This window comes from Notolabrus celidotus, chromosome 1, assembly GCF_009762535.1.
Source record: "Notolabrus celidotus isolate fNotCel1 chromosome 1, fNotCel1.pri, whole genome shotgun sequence".
NCBI lineage: Eukaryota > Metazoa > Chordata > Actinopteri > Labriformes > Labridae > Notolabrus > Notolabrus celidotus.
This window is the reverse complement of record NC_048272.1, coordinates 33,320,405-33,336,113: the sequence shown is the minus strand read 5'-3', so window position 1 is coordinate 33,336,113 and position 15,709 is coordinate 33,320,405.

Sequence of the window (15,709 nt, the reverse complement as noted above, 5' to 3'; positions counted from 1 at the left end):
TCAAACAGAGACAGGTTCACATAGTAGGCTACCAGGCCGGAATCTGAGCGGTGTGTCTTTCACAATAAAAGCATCACCGCTGGGGTAAATAAACGTATGAATGAAAGATAATCCATTACTTCATCTGTCTGCCCTCTTCTAAAGTATATAGGCCTACCGGGTATGTTTGGTTACACACCTAACTGAATAGCTATAATTGCAGAACACAAACATTTGCGGAAGGCGTGGCTTCCAAAAGTCTGTATGGTTTTATTGTTTAAAGAGTGCGCACACCTGATACTATGAGTCACAATTCAAGCAAATGACAAGATATAAAGAGCCACAATAACATCCTGTATCTCTGCAGGCCTACATATTGTGCACTGAACAATGCATTTGATGAGCTTCACAGCGGTCTGAATGGTAGTCTAAATAAGCATCACTAAAACTGGGGGACATTTTTTACTTTCCTGTGGTTGTTCCAGCTTCAGACCGTTAGGCCTGTGGGTTTCATACAATTCAAATACATGTTAAAACCCTGGAATGATTTAATTCAATCAATTCTCAATATAACATTAGTGTATTGCCCCCAGAAAAATATTTTAAAATGTTCTGTGTGTTCTTAATATTATCCTGTATAGTTTTCATTTGATCTATTATCTTAAACAAAATGTTCGGGCCACATGTACAAGAAATGATCATATTCTTATACCTCTCTACCATATGTATGAGTTCAGCAAGTTACTGTCAAGAATCAGTTTCACAGGCGAGCCAGCATCACATCATTAAAATTTGATTTTCCTGCCGCTCTCCCCTCTCCTGAATGGCAAAAAAATCCAATGATTTTTACCCCTTGATTATAAAAACTGAAAATATTCAGTCCATTTCATTTATTCTGTATAGTATAAATGTGTTCGTGAGTTTTTCAATTCATATAATGGTTCCACTTATAACCCCAATTCCCAAAAAGTTGGTCACTGTGTAAAATGTTGATAAAACAGGATTTGATAGTTTGCAAATGATCAAACTGTATTTAACTGGAAAAAGACAACACATCAGATGCTGTTACTGTAAAGTTGTAATATGTTTCACAGAGGTCTCACAGAGGGAAAGATGGAAAGAGGTTCACCACTCTGTGAGAGACTGCGTGAGAAAAAAGCTTAACAATTTCAGAATAATGTTCATGTGCATACATTTAGTTGATTTCATAATCTGTAGTACATAATGACATTAAAAGATTTAGATCATCTGGAGAAATCTCTTTACAAAAAGGATAAGGACCAAAGCTAAATAAAAACAGAGATAGCTCTAAACTGGAAATCACTGCATGGACTCAAAATTGCTTCCAAAAATCCAGCCCCCTTGGAAAGAGATAATTATATACAAACATGATCCAGGAACGAAGGTGAGTTCTCTGGACCTGAACCTGTTAATATGGACTGATTGGAAGTGGAAAACTGTCCTGTGGTCTGACAAATCAAAACATTCTTTTTGGAAATCATGGACGCTGTCTCCTCTGCTCTAAAGAGGAGAGGGACCATCCAGCTTGTTATCAGCACACAGTTCAAAGCCAGCATCCCTGATGGTATGGGGATCATAAGAGTCCATGGCATGGTGAGCACATATCTATGAAGGCTCCATTAATGCTGAACAATATATACAGATTTAGGAGTGACATAATGCTGCCATCCAATGACTTTTTCAGGAAGACCATACATATTTCAGCGAGACAATGCCAAACCACATTCTGCACCGGTTACAACAGCATGGCTTGGCAGTCTTGTCACCCATAAGCATTTGGAGCATCAGGAAATGAAAAATACAACAAAGGAGACCCTGAACTGTTGAGCAGCTGAAATCTACCAGGCAAGAAGGGGACGACATTTCACTTTCAACATTCCAGAAACCAGGTTACAACAGCATGGCTCAGCAGTCTTGTCACCCATAAGCATTTGGAGCATCAGGAAATGAAAAATACAACAAAGGAGACCCTGAACTGTTGAGCAGCTGAAATCCACCAGGCAAGAAGGGGACGACATTTCACTTTCAACACTCCAGAAACCGGTCGCCTCAGTGATGCAATGTAACGATAAACATGCCCTTGTCTCAGTTTTTTAAAAGGTGTTGCTGGCACCAAATTTAAAATGAGCATTCAGAATTATTTTTATGCTTGTAATGATTTGCAAACCATGAAGTTCTGTTTTCATTGACATTTTACAGAGCATACCAACTTTTTAGGATTTGTACTTTTCTGTTGTGCCTAAAGAAAGAAACACACACAGCATACAGACAGAGATGATAATAAAGATTAGTAATTCATAAGAATTGAACAGAAGAGCAGAATTGTTTATTTATCACATTTTCTCTTAATGATCAGACAAGCAAGCTGTGCAGGGTCAACGCACTTAAGTGCTTCTGGCTATATAGAGTTGTGAAGCAAATCAATGATAAAAGGTTTCACGGGAAACATTTTATTTAAGGAATAAAATATTAATTTCTAGTTGTTTCACAGATATTTATTTTGCAAGTTATCTAAGTGTGCAGGAAAAGTTATGCAGAGGGTGTTATTAGTGAAGGTCACTGCATAGCTGGGCCATTTGACAGAACAGCTCATGGTTACAAATCTGCAACATGTTTAGTGAAGCCCTCCAACTACAGAACATGGATTGTGTTGTTGACAACTGTCATTGATACATTTTGCACAGGTGATGGTAATGTAAACAGACTTTCATTGTGACTGCACATGCCTGGTGGCTCTATAAATAGTATAAGAGAAGTGTAAGAAGTGCAGTTCCTCGAGTGTCCACTTAAGGCTCACTACAAGTCAAGAAAAAACCTCAAAGAGCCCATTACAGTAAAATGTGTCTTTTTGTGATAGATTCAAACATGTGTACTGACTTTAATGTTTTTAAGTCTCTTTGCTTAGTTTCTTTATTTAATTCGGAGATAAGGGGAGGAGCTCTGGAGGGAGTTCAGAGTATATCTGACAAGAATCATCTGAGGTGGTTCAGGTGTCCGACTAGGATGTCTTCTGAGCAACTTACTTATGTTTTGCAGGCATTTCCAGCTGGAAGTGGACCCCAGGGCAGGCCCTAAACATACTGAAGGGATTTCATATCTTTCATGTCCTTGGGAATGTATGGGGTCCTCCAGGTGAGGTTTGAAAACACTAAGGGGGAGACAGACGTCTAAACAAACCTGCTTTACCTGCAGCCACAACATCCCAACCCCAGATTAATGGAAGACAGTGGATGGATGGATGGATGGATGGTCGGGTGGGTAGATAAATTCAATCAAGGAACCCCCACAGTGCCAAGAAAAGCAGTCTTCAATACTGTGAAGTAAAAGTTCGGCTGAGAGAAGATATAGATGAGATTAAAGGAGACTTCTTGCGGTAACAGCTTTAAAAGGCTCATCAACAAAGACATAAATTATGATCTCACAGTACTTTTCTTCATCCTACTGCTTAATACACCTCTGCTCTTCTTCCCGCTTCTTTCTTCATCAGTCTGTTCTTTCTTCTTCTTCCTCTGTCTAGATTTTCATTTAGCTCCTTTTACCAATTCTACTCTGTTATTCTCATCACACATTTTTCTCTTCTCAACATTTAACTTTTGCTTTCACTCCATTCACCATGGCTTCATTATCCTCCCTCCTCGTGTCCTGCTCGACAGGTTTTCTCATGTCCTTTCCCCTTGCTGTTTCACTTATTTTCCGTCCTCGCTCAATTTCACACTTTCTTCTTTCCTTTTCTCTCACGTACGTTGTATGCCCGCAGTTCACTGGTGGAGAGTGAAGTTACTGAACCATGTATGTCTAGGCCAGTTTGTTCTTGTTTTTAAGTTTCACAATGACATACAAAGGTAGAATCCTCTGTCAAAACTCATGTTCATAATCTAGTGCGTTTGTCTGTAAGCTTGGTCACTGAGATGACACAAACATATCATAACAAGAGATAAAAACTTCCAGAGCATGTGAGGGAATCAGACAAAGTAATATTTATTAAAGGTTTGGAGCCAGATGACGCTAAAATCACCATCTTATTTGCAGCTTCCAATTCAACGGTTAAGATGAAGGTTATGGCCGGAGATATACAGGTGCAGTTAAAAAAATTAGAATATCGTTAATATCAATATTTTTTGGAAAGTGAAACTCATATATTATATTGATTCATTACACATAGAGTGACATATTTCAAGCCTGAATTCTTGTGATTTTGAAGATTATGGCTTACAGATAATGAAAACCCGAAATTCAGTGTCTCAGAAAATTTGAATATTGTGAAAAAGTTCAATATTGAAAACTCTTGGTGTCACACCCGAATCAGCTAATGAACTCAAAACACCTGCAAAGGTTTCCTGAGACTCTAAATGGTCTCTCAGTCTGGTTCAGTAGGGACACTATCATGGAGAAGACTGCTGACTTGACAGATGTCCAGAAGACCGTCATTGACTCTCTCCACAAGGAGGGTAAGACACAAAAGGTCATTGCTAAAGAAGCTGGTTTTTCACAGAGTGCTATATTCAAGCATATTTATAGAATGTTGAGTGGAAGGAAAAAGTGTGGTATAAAAAGTTGCACAAGCAACAGGGATAACCGCTGCCTGGAGAGGATCGTCAAACAAAATCCATTCAAGAATGTGGGAGTGCTTCACAAGGAGTGGACTGAGGCTGGAGTCAGAGCATCAAGAGCCACCACGCACAGACGAATCCAGGACATTGGGCTACAAATGTCGCATTCCTTGTGTCAAGCCACTCCTGAACCAGAGACAATGTCAGAGGCGTCTCACCTGGGCTAAGGCAAAAAAGAACTGGACTGTTGCTCAGTGGTCCAAAGTCCTCTTTTCAGATGAAAATTAGCATTTCATTTGGAAATCAGGGTCCCAGAGTCTGGAGGAAGAGGGGAGAGGCACAGAATCCACATTTCTTGAAGTCCAGTGTGAATTTTCCACAGTCAGTGATGATTTGGGGTGCCATGTCATCTGCTCGAGTTGGTCCACTGTGTTTTCTGAAGTCCACAGTCAACGTAGCCATCTATCAGGACATTTCAGAGCATTTCATGCTTCCTTCTGCTGACAAGCTTTATGGAGATGCTGATTTCATTTTCCAGCATCTGCCCACTGCACCAAAAGTACCAAAACCTGGTTCAGTGATGATGGTATTACTGTGCTTGATTGGCCAGCAAACTTGCATGACCTGAACAAAATAGAAAATATTTTGGGTATTGTCAAGAGGAAGATGAGAGACACCAGACCCAACAATGCAGATGACCTGAAGGCCGCTATCAAAGCAACCTGGGCTTCCATTACATCTCATCAGTGCCACAGGCTGATCACCTCCATGCTACGCTACAATGATGCAGCAATTTATACAAAAAGAAGCCCAACCAAGTACTGAGTCCATAGAAATTAAAATACTTTACAGAAACCTGACATTTCTGTTTAAAATGCCCTTTTTTATTGATCTTGTGTAATATTCTAATTTTCTGAGACACTGAATTTTGGTTTTCATTATCTGTAAGCCATAATCATCAAAATAAGAAGGAATCAAGGCTTGAAATATGTCACTCTATGTGTAATGAATCAATATAATATATGAGTTTCACTTTCTGACTTGAGTGACAAAAAATATTGAACTTTTTCACGATATTCAAATTTTTTGAGCTGCACCTATATTTGCAGTGTTGCATCACGTTTGGGTTTTTGCATCCAACTGCGGGTCATTGGCGGACACCTGCAGAGGGCACGCCTTAAAGCTCAGGCTGCATACAGCTACCGGATGCCTGGGATGAAATGGCAACTCTCAACAAGGTGACTCTTGAGTAATCAAAGCAAAAAATGTGGCAGCGACGGCAACGTAGACGGTATTTACGGCCACTAAATCAAGCCTGACAATGACAAATATGTGTCAGCTTGTTTTTAAAGCTTCCTGCCATTTGTAATTCCTGCAGTTTTTCCTGTCACATACACTCTGCCTCTATACTGCCCCTGCTGTTTATATCTCTACTGCACCTTGTGTCCGCATTGGGCTACATTTTGAGGACATGCACAGCCAACACACCAAGCCAACACTGGGGACGCATGGCAGCTAATCGTGTACGTATAGTTAACAGCAAGTCAAGCAGAAGGAAACCAGGTCCTGATCTAGAGCTAAAGCTAGACTTTTCAGATCTGGATTGTATTTTCTAGAGGAGTTTGTGAAAATGCAAGAAGAGGTTTTGGTGTTTTTTCCCCCATCTTGAGCTTATTAGACCAGGTCCTGATCCAAAACCACTACACCAAGACCTCTCAGATCTGGACTAGCTTATCCAAGAGAGGCTACAGAGTGTTTAAAAAGCTGTGTTCGATTTGTGAATCCTTTATTCTATTATTGAAAATAAAAAATAGAGAGATGTGCCGTTTTTTTTTCACTGCTAGTTCACTTTAGACCAGGTCCAGGTTCCAGAACAACTGCAGCTAGACATGTTAGATCTAAATTACACATGATAAAGCGCCGTCTGAAGTGTGCTTTAGGTAAGTAATAAAGTCAACTCATAAAGGAAAGTTGATTCACATGAGAACATAGCACAACAGTAAACTTTATGATTGGTATCTAGGGCCTGATCTGTATAACTTTCTAAAACACAAACTTCAGCACAGACGGGTATGCTGGGTGGTGATGATAGCAGATATCTGCCCCCAGACACTGAGGTAAGGTATATAGCAGAACAGTAGCATAACTATGTGTTGTGGAGATAGAATAGAATAGAATAGAATAGAATAAAATAGAATAGAATAGAATATATATTTACTGTCATTGTACATGGTACAACGAAATTGAAATGCAACCCATTTCACAGTGAAAAAAGTAAAATGAACAAAATCATAAAAACAGTTCTTCAAAAACAACGATGCTGCAGCAGCATCATCATTATCAGAATTTAGAAAGAGCTGGGCATTTTTCTGACTGCTTAATAGGTTGTTAAATTGCAAGACAGCTCTGGAGAAATATTTCTGACAGTGGAGAATGTTGGATGTGAACTCAGCAGCTCGGTGAGATAACTGCCTGAATCTGGTCCATTAAAGAGATGTGTAGGATTCAATCCCCCCCTGCAAAATAGGAGGGCAACATTTACTCTGCAGGGGTTAGACATATAACAGACAACAGCCAGCTCACTGCATGAGAAATACAAATTCTTCTCTTTATCCACGCCTCATAATCCTTTTCATTTCCATGTGTCATCATGTAGATCTACTGTTGCATTACATAGCCAGAGTCCACCGAGGCGATGTCCATCTGCTTCTTTGCTTGTCTAGTTTTTATTGCTTGTTATAAATCTCTTTTGTGTCTTTCTTGTTGATGTTCTGTTAATAAGTAATACACATTAATCGTTACTGTATATGCATGGGGTTCAATAAAGTTTCTCTGTCATTTAATAAGAAAAATGTGCCTGTTTAGTCCTCTTATCAGTAACATGCAGGTATGCAGGAACCCAACCCCTTTCTCTCTTTCATTATGTCGTAACATTTACCAAGAGTGATACACTTTTTAGCACAGGTTCTTTTACTTCAGTAACATTTTTTAGAGTAACACAAGGGCTTTTCTTGGGTTTAATATTCTCATACTATTTCCATCCCTGCTACTAAAGATCACAACTTTAGTCCAACAAAATTAGCTGGTGTCTTAAAGTTAAATGCTAGACTGCCCATTGATTACTCTTGCCTTGCAGCAATAGTCTAAATTATAAATGATTATCTTCATATCCACTTTGTTGCTGAATGCTTTGCTTATTGTACTAAATAACAATTCCCTACATAATCAAAAAAAAAAAAAATACAAGGAAGTAGCTGGTGCTGCAAAAAATAGAATACATATGAATATATTATATATGAATATATAATCGTGATAACTTGCAAATTTCACACTTAGTTTGGCTATCATATAAGAAGAATGACAAAGAAACAGTGAACTAGGCACCGAGAAAACTCCCACTGAAACACCCAAACAACAACCCTATGTAACATTTGGCTAAACCAAGTGTTGTCCTTTCTCTTATCGTGCTATTTCCAGTCATTGAACCCTGTGTTCTGTGTTTTTTTTTCTGAGCTGTCGATAAAGTAGGTTGCTGAATCATCAGATGGCTTGTTTCATTATCCAGAAAACTAAGAAGACCATGACCTTCAGAATTTGTTTGAGTTTAAACAAAGCAAGAGTTTAAAATTGGCCATGTTTACACCCAGAACACCAGTTTTGGCGAAAAAGTTACAGACCTGTAAAGCTGGTCCTTGTGTTTCTCTAAATAAAAACAAAAATTGACTGACTGTCACTGCTGTAGGCAATACAACTTATGAATTGATTCCACTGAGGAACACAATTTCCTGCTGTCAAAATAAATCATGACAGCTGTCTTCTCAATGACCTAACTTAACCCCAGCCTGAACTTCCAGTCTTCTGTGGTCTGTGATCTAGTTCTAGTTTTGAAAATAGTGACTCTTACAAGACACCCTATGCCTGTTAAATCTTGTAACTAAACATATCTTTGGCATAAGAGTGTGTCAGATTTAAGTCTTACTAGTCTTTTTAAGGTCCTCTTGGATCTGGTAGGCCTTAAAGCAATCTTAAATTGATGTATAGACACGCAGAGAAAAACAAACATGATTTGGGAGTATTGCAGGTTTTTTAGTGTTGGCTCATGCAAATGGAGAGTTCAATGCTCACTGACGTGATTATACAAAACCACTCCAAAACAGGCAAGTGTGGGATAGCTAGCACCAGCAGTAACATCTGCTGTGACTGTATGCTAATACAATTTGATGTCAAATTTGGACGCTAGCTTGTACTTAGAATACTGTGCAAGTGCTGCAGGGGTTAAGTGTTGTGGAGCATGCAGAGGATGGTGAAAAAACTGGAAACACATGAAGCAGCAAAAAAGAAAATATAAACAAAAAGTCTCCTCCTAAAGTTCTCCTACTTACAAAGACGAGAGAGGTCTGTAATTTTCATCAGAGGTACACTTCAACTATGAGAGACAAAATGAGAAAAACAAATCCAGGAAATCACATTGTAGGATTTTTAAAGAATATATTTGTAAATTATGGTGGAAAATAAGTATTTGGTCAATAACAAAAGTTCAACTCAATACTTTGTAACATAACCTTTGTTGGCAATGATAGAGGTCAAATGTTTCCTGTAAGTCTTCACCAGGTTTGCACACACTGTAGCTGGTATTTTGGCCCATTCCTCCATGCAGATCTCCTCTAGAGCAGTGATGTTTTGGGGCTGTCGCTGGGCAACACGGACTTTTAACTCCCTCCACAAATTTTCTATGGGGTTGAGGTCTGGAGACTGGCTAGGCCACTCCAGGACCTTGAAATGCTTTTTACGGAGCCACTCCTACGTTGCCCGAGCGGTGTGTTTGGGATCATTGTCATGCTGGAAGACCCAGCCACGTTCCATCTTCAATGCTCTCACTGATGGAAGGAGGTTTTGGCTTAAAATCTCACGATACATGGCCCCGTTCATTCTTCCCTTAACACGGATCAGTCGTCCTGTCCCCTTTGCAGAAAAACAGCCCCAAAGCATGAGGCTTCCACCCCCATGCTTCACAGTAGGTATGGTGTTCTTGGGATGCAACTCAGCATTCTTCTTCCTCCAAACACGACAAGTTGAGTTTTTACCAAAAAGTTCTATTTTGGTTTCATCTGACCACATGATATTCTCCCAATCCTCTTCTGGATCATCCATATGCTCTCTGGCAAACTTCAGACGGGCCTGGACATGTACTGTCTTAAGCAGGGCGACACGCCTGGCGCTGCAGGATTTGAGTCCCTCTCGGCGTAGTGTGTTACTGATGGTAGCCTTTGTTACTTTGGTCCCAGCTCTCTGCAGGTCATTCATCAGGTCCCTCCCTGTAGTTCTGGGATTTTTGCTCACCGTTCTCATGATCATTTTGACCCCACGGGATGAGATCTTGCGTGGGGCCCAAGATCGAGGGAGATTATCAATGGTCTTGTATGTCTTCCATTTTCTTACAATTGCTCCCACAGTTGATTTATTCACAACAACCTGCTTGCTTATTGTGGATTCACTCTTCCCAGCCTGGTGCAGGTCCACAATTTTCTTCCTGGTGTCCTTCGACAGCTCTTTGGTCTTGGCCATGGTTGAGTTTGGAGTCTGACTGTTTGAGGCTGTGGACAGGTGTCTTTTATACAGATAACGAGTTCAAACAGGTGCCATTAATACAGGTAACGAGTGGAGGACAGAAGAGCTTCTTAAAGGCAAGGCTAGGCAAGGCAGCTTTATTTGTATAGCGCATTTCATACACGAGGGCCACTCAATGTGCTTTAAATTAAAACATTAAAAGCATTGGAGACATTCAGACAGGCATAAAAGAACATAATTACATGGCAAATATAATAAAACAGAAAAGAAAAGGAGAATTAGAAATATATTTAAAATTACATTAAAATTTAAGGTGGGTTAAAATGAGCTAAGATAGGAAGGCAGTGGCAAATAAAAAAGTCTTAATCTTTGATTTAAAAGAGGTGAGGGTTGGAGCGGACCTACAGCTTTCAGGGAGTGTGTTCCAGATATGTGGTGCATAATGACTAAACGCTGCTTCACCATGTTTTTTTCTGACTCTTGGGACTGAAAGCAGACCAGTACCTGATGACCTCAGAGGTCTAGGTGGTTCATAAAGTAGTAGCAGATCAGCAATGTATTTTGGGCCTAAACCATTCAGTGCTTTATAAACCATCAGCAGGATTTTAAAGTCTATTCTCTGACAGACAGGAAGCCAGTGTAGGAATCTAAGAACTTGAGTGATGTGGTCTACTTTTTTGGTCCTTGTTAGGACTCGAGCAGCAGCATTCTGTATGAGCTGTAGCCGTCTGATGGACTTTTTAGGGAGTCCTGTAAAGACCCCGTTACAGTAGTCTAGTCTGCTAAAAATAAATGCATGGACGAGTTTTTCTGCATCCTGCTGAGACATGAGTCCTTTAATCCTTGATATATTCTTAAGGTGATAGTAGGCTGACTTTGTAATTGTCTTAATGTGGCTGCTGAAATTAAGGTCTGAGTCTAAGACTACACCAAGGTTTCTGGCTTGGTTTGAACATTTCATCTGTGCAGATTGGAGCTGAGCAGTAACCTTTAACCTTTCCTCCTTGGCTCCAAAAACAATCATTTCAGTTTTTTCTTTGTTTAACTGAAGAAAGTTCTGGCTCGTCCAGTCATTGATTTGTTCAATGCATTTACTCAGTGTTTGTATGGGACTATAATCCCCTGGTGATGTAAATGTGTGTGTCATCTGCATAGCTATGGGATTTCATTTTGTTGTTTCTTATTATCTGACCTAAGGGGAGCATATAGATGTTGAATAGCAGAGGTCCCAGAATGGATCCCTGAGGCACTCCACAAACGATTTTCATCCGCTCAGATGTGTATTTACCTATAGACACAAAATAGTCCCGGTCATTTAAATAGGACTTAAGCCAATTTAGTACTGCACCAGAGCGTCCCACCCAGTTTTCAAGTCTGTCCAGTAGTATCTTGTGGTCAACTGTGTCAAAAGCAGCACTAAGATCAAGTGATACCAAAACTGAAATTTTGCCATTGTCTGTGTTTAAATGAATATCATTGAGGACCTTGACTAGGGTGGTCTCTGTGATGTGATCAGAATCCTGATTGGAAGACATCAAAACAGTCATGTATCATTAGATAATTGTTCAATTGTTGAAAAACAGCTTTTTCAATAATTTTACTTAAAAAAGGGAGGTTTGATATTGGCCTATAGTTGTTCATTTCTGATGCATCTAAATTATTCTTCTTCAGGAGTGGTTTAATTACTGCTGTTTTCATGGCCTGGGGGAAGACACCTGAAAGAAGAGACATGTTGACAATTTGAAGCAGATCTGAGGTCATGCAGTCTGAAACCTTTTTGAGGTTTGAAGGCAGCAAGATGAGGATTTCAAATTTTGTATTATATCTTGTAGGTTTTTGCAATTTATTGGATTAAATTGTGTCATAGTGATTGAGTTGTTTTTTGGTGGACACATAGATAACACATTCCCAGTACCTCGTACAGGAGTGCTGACAGCTTGTCTGATTTTCTGAATTTTGGCATTGAAGAAGGATGCAAATTCATTGCAGGCCCTGGTAGATAAATGTTCAGAGGCCACTGGTACAGGGGGGGTTGTTAGCCTGTCCACTGTAGCAAACAGGGCCCGTGCATTATCTTTGTTTTTGGTGATAATGTCTGAGAAGAAGGTCTGCCTTGACTTTTTCAGTTCTAGATTAAACATGTGAAGTCTTTCTTTATAAATGTCATAATGAACCTGAAGCTTTGTTTTACACCACCTGCGCTCAGCTTTTTGACATTCCTTTTTTTCATGTTTGACCTGCATGGTATTCCTCCACGGCCATTTTTTCTTATTGGAGACCACTTTTACTTTAGTAGGTGCAATGGAATCAATAATATTTGTAATTTTAAAAGTGAAATCTTCTACAAGTTCATTTGCAGAGAACCTAGAGAGGGGGGTTATGGAAGAAAAAGCCTGAATAAATATATCACTGGTACTTTCAGTAATGTAACGTTTTGAGATAACCTCAGTTTGAACATTAGTGTTCACAGATAAATCACTTTCAAAGAAAACACAGCAGTGATCAGAGAGAGCAACATCAGATACCAGAACCTTGGAAATGTTTAGACCCTTGGAGATAACCAAGTTGTCTTATTTTTCTAATCACATGCTTGCACCCCTTACTACTTGTGTGGTGTGACACAAGTAGTAAGGGGTGCAAGCATGTGATTAGAAAAATTCAAGCATTCATTTCTAACCTTAAAGGTGACATATCATGCAAAATGGACTTTTTTAATGGTTCTCTACCTGAAATATGTTTCCCTGGCATGTTTACAAACCCCCCGAAAATGAAAAAAATCCATTCTGCCCCTGTTTTGATTTCTCCACCTTTCTGTAAATGTGTGTGAAACGAGCCGTTTCAGACTTCCGTGTTTTTGTTACGTAACAACAATATCCGGTCTGTCACGGAGTCAGAGCTCGGAGCTTGTTCAGCCCATAGACTCTATAAAATAATACTGAATCCCCCCTCCGTTTTTCGTGCCCTGCACACGTGTGCTAAAGGCTGATTTATACTTCTGCGTCTCCCCTACGCAGCAGGGGCTGACGCGGACATGAGCCCCACATACTTGTGCATCGGTGTGTCTGTGTCGCGCAGCAATTCTCCGCCGAAACGCCTGAGGGCAGTGCGGTCTCTCTGATAGCCGGCCACCTGCTTCCGGTCCCGCCACGATCTCTGTTTACTTTTCCACAGCGTTTCAGAGCATGTTATGTTAATCTACAGCTGATACATGTTGCTGTTTATCATACAGACATGATTACATGAAGAATAGAGAGGAGGAGATGAAATACACGGCCGATGTGCGGCCGATGTCCAGGATCCCGGAAGTGCTGTAAATGAGGGAAAGACAAAGCCGCTGAGCGGACCAATCACAGAGCTTGCGGTCCGCGTCAGCTCTACGGGGAGTTACATTGTGGAGGAGGTGCACGTCAGCTACGTGCGTAGGCCTCGGCGTAGGTACGGGAGCTACGCGGACCCCCGGCGTAGGGTACGCCATTGATTCAACGCAGAAGTATAAATCAGCCTTTACAAGGAGCTTATGAGGGAGGCATGCTAGTTGTAGGCTGTCTTAATAAACACAAAGGTCGGTTTTACTCCCCACGTCTGCAGATTTGAAGATCTAGTGGATGATTTTTATTTATCATGGATAAGTGCTAGCGCTAGTTAGCATAGCTACATGTCGTAGCTGTAGCTGTGAACCAAGACACACGTCTACATACTGGCAAATAAAACAACAAGAAACACAGAATCTGTGACCAATCCTTCAGAAAAGGTCCCGCTGCCTTTCTTGCAGAGGTCGGTTTTACTCCTCACGTCTGCAGATTTGAAGATCTAGTGGATGATTTTTATTTGTCATGGATAATTGCTAGCGCTAATTAGCATAGCTACATAGCTACATGTCGTAGCTGTAGCTGTAGCTGTGTACCAAGACACACGTCTACATACTAACAAATAAAACAACAAGAAACACAGATTCTGTGACCAATCCTTCAGAAAAGGTCCCGCTGCCTTTCTGGCAGAGGTCGGTTTTACACCCCAGGCCTGCAGATTTGAAGATCTAGTGGATGATTTTTATTTATCATGGATAAGTGCTAGCGCTAGTTAGCATAGCCACATAGCTACATGTTCGTAGCTGTGTACCAAGACACACGTCGACATACTGATAAATAAAACAACAAGAAACACTAAATCTGTGACCAATCCTTCAGAAAGGTCCTGCTGCAGGCGCCTCTCCGTCAGGATCAGATTCTGGATCAGATTCAGAGGGTTGAAGTAACGCTATCTGTGAGCAGCCGTGTATATTCAGCCAACATGTAAACATTAGATCAACGTGCTGGAGAGCCGAGGGCACATCCACTTCCTGAGGGGGCGTGGTCAGAGAGAAAACAGAGTGTTCTGAGGAGGACTGAAGAAGAGGGTTCTTCTTCTTCATGCCAAAATCTGATTTCAAAGTGTTTTTTTGAGCATAAACTTTAAAGACATGTTTTGGGGACCTCTTAGACCAATATATATTGATGAAAAAAGCATGATATGTCACCTTTAATCACATCGATTTAAATGTATTTACCCAAAAAGAGCAGACCAAACAAGTTTAAAACTTTCAAAACATCTTATTGCCTGACTTCACTTTGTCAAAAGCTCAGTTAAATTTTTGATGATTTACTTAACTAAATAACAAATTAACTACAGAAATACAGAATAAATACAGAAATCATAAAGCTTAGCACTATGTTTCATTTCCTGTTGGTGGTGAATCTCACCACAAAACAGCCATTGGAAAATTGATTTTGCAGACTAATGAATAAAAGTAACGAAACATAGAAAAATGTACAGAAACCAAACACGAAATGCTCCACTTGACAGGGCTTAATTGCATTCAGTCTCTACAGGGATGAAGGAAACATTAGTAACCTGCTTGATTATTATGCTATCCCAGCTAACACTGTGGGCCAGACAAATCTAAATACTAAACAAAGAGCAGAAGTGGCTAAAACTGTTTTGTTTTTATCTTGGAAATGCCTCATGAGAGTTGGGTAAAAACATCCACTGTAATCTTGTGATAGTTTTGCAAAAAAGAAAATTTACCCTGTAAGATCCCCTCTCTAATGTTAGTGAAATCTTTTGACTTAAAGTGTCCTTAAATTGAAGAGTGTGGCAGACTTTAATTTGTCAAGTTTTCATCACAGTTGTTTGAGTCTGGTAAACATTCACAGCAGATTAAAGGCAGGTGGTTACTCTATGTTTTCATGACCCAATTTTTTCTCCTCTACCTCCAAAACACTGGTGTGAGTTGCCAACTCAAGAGCTGTTCCACTGTCTCAACAATCCACACCAACTTAGTTTTATCAAGTAAAGAATACGCATTTGAGAGCAATCTCGACTTAACGGATGAGAAAGGAGTAAAGATGGAAAGGTGAAGGCTGTTTCTCGAAACCGCCTAATATACTAGCAGTACGTACTGATTTGGCCAAAATTCAGTATGTAGTAATTAGTATGTGAACAAGAGCAAAATCTGCAGTGTGCCAAAACTTCGCGGATGTTGTACTGATTCAGGAAAATTTCTCAGTATGCATCAGACCAGTCTGCCTCGCTTACTGTTTCCCACAATGCTT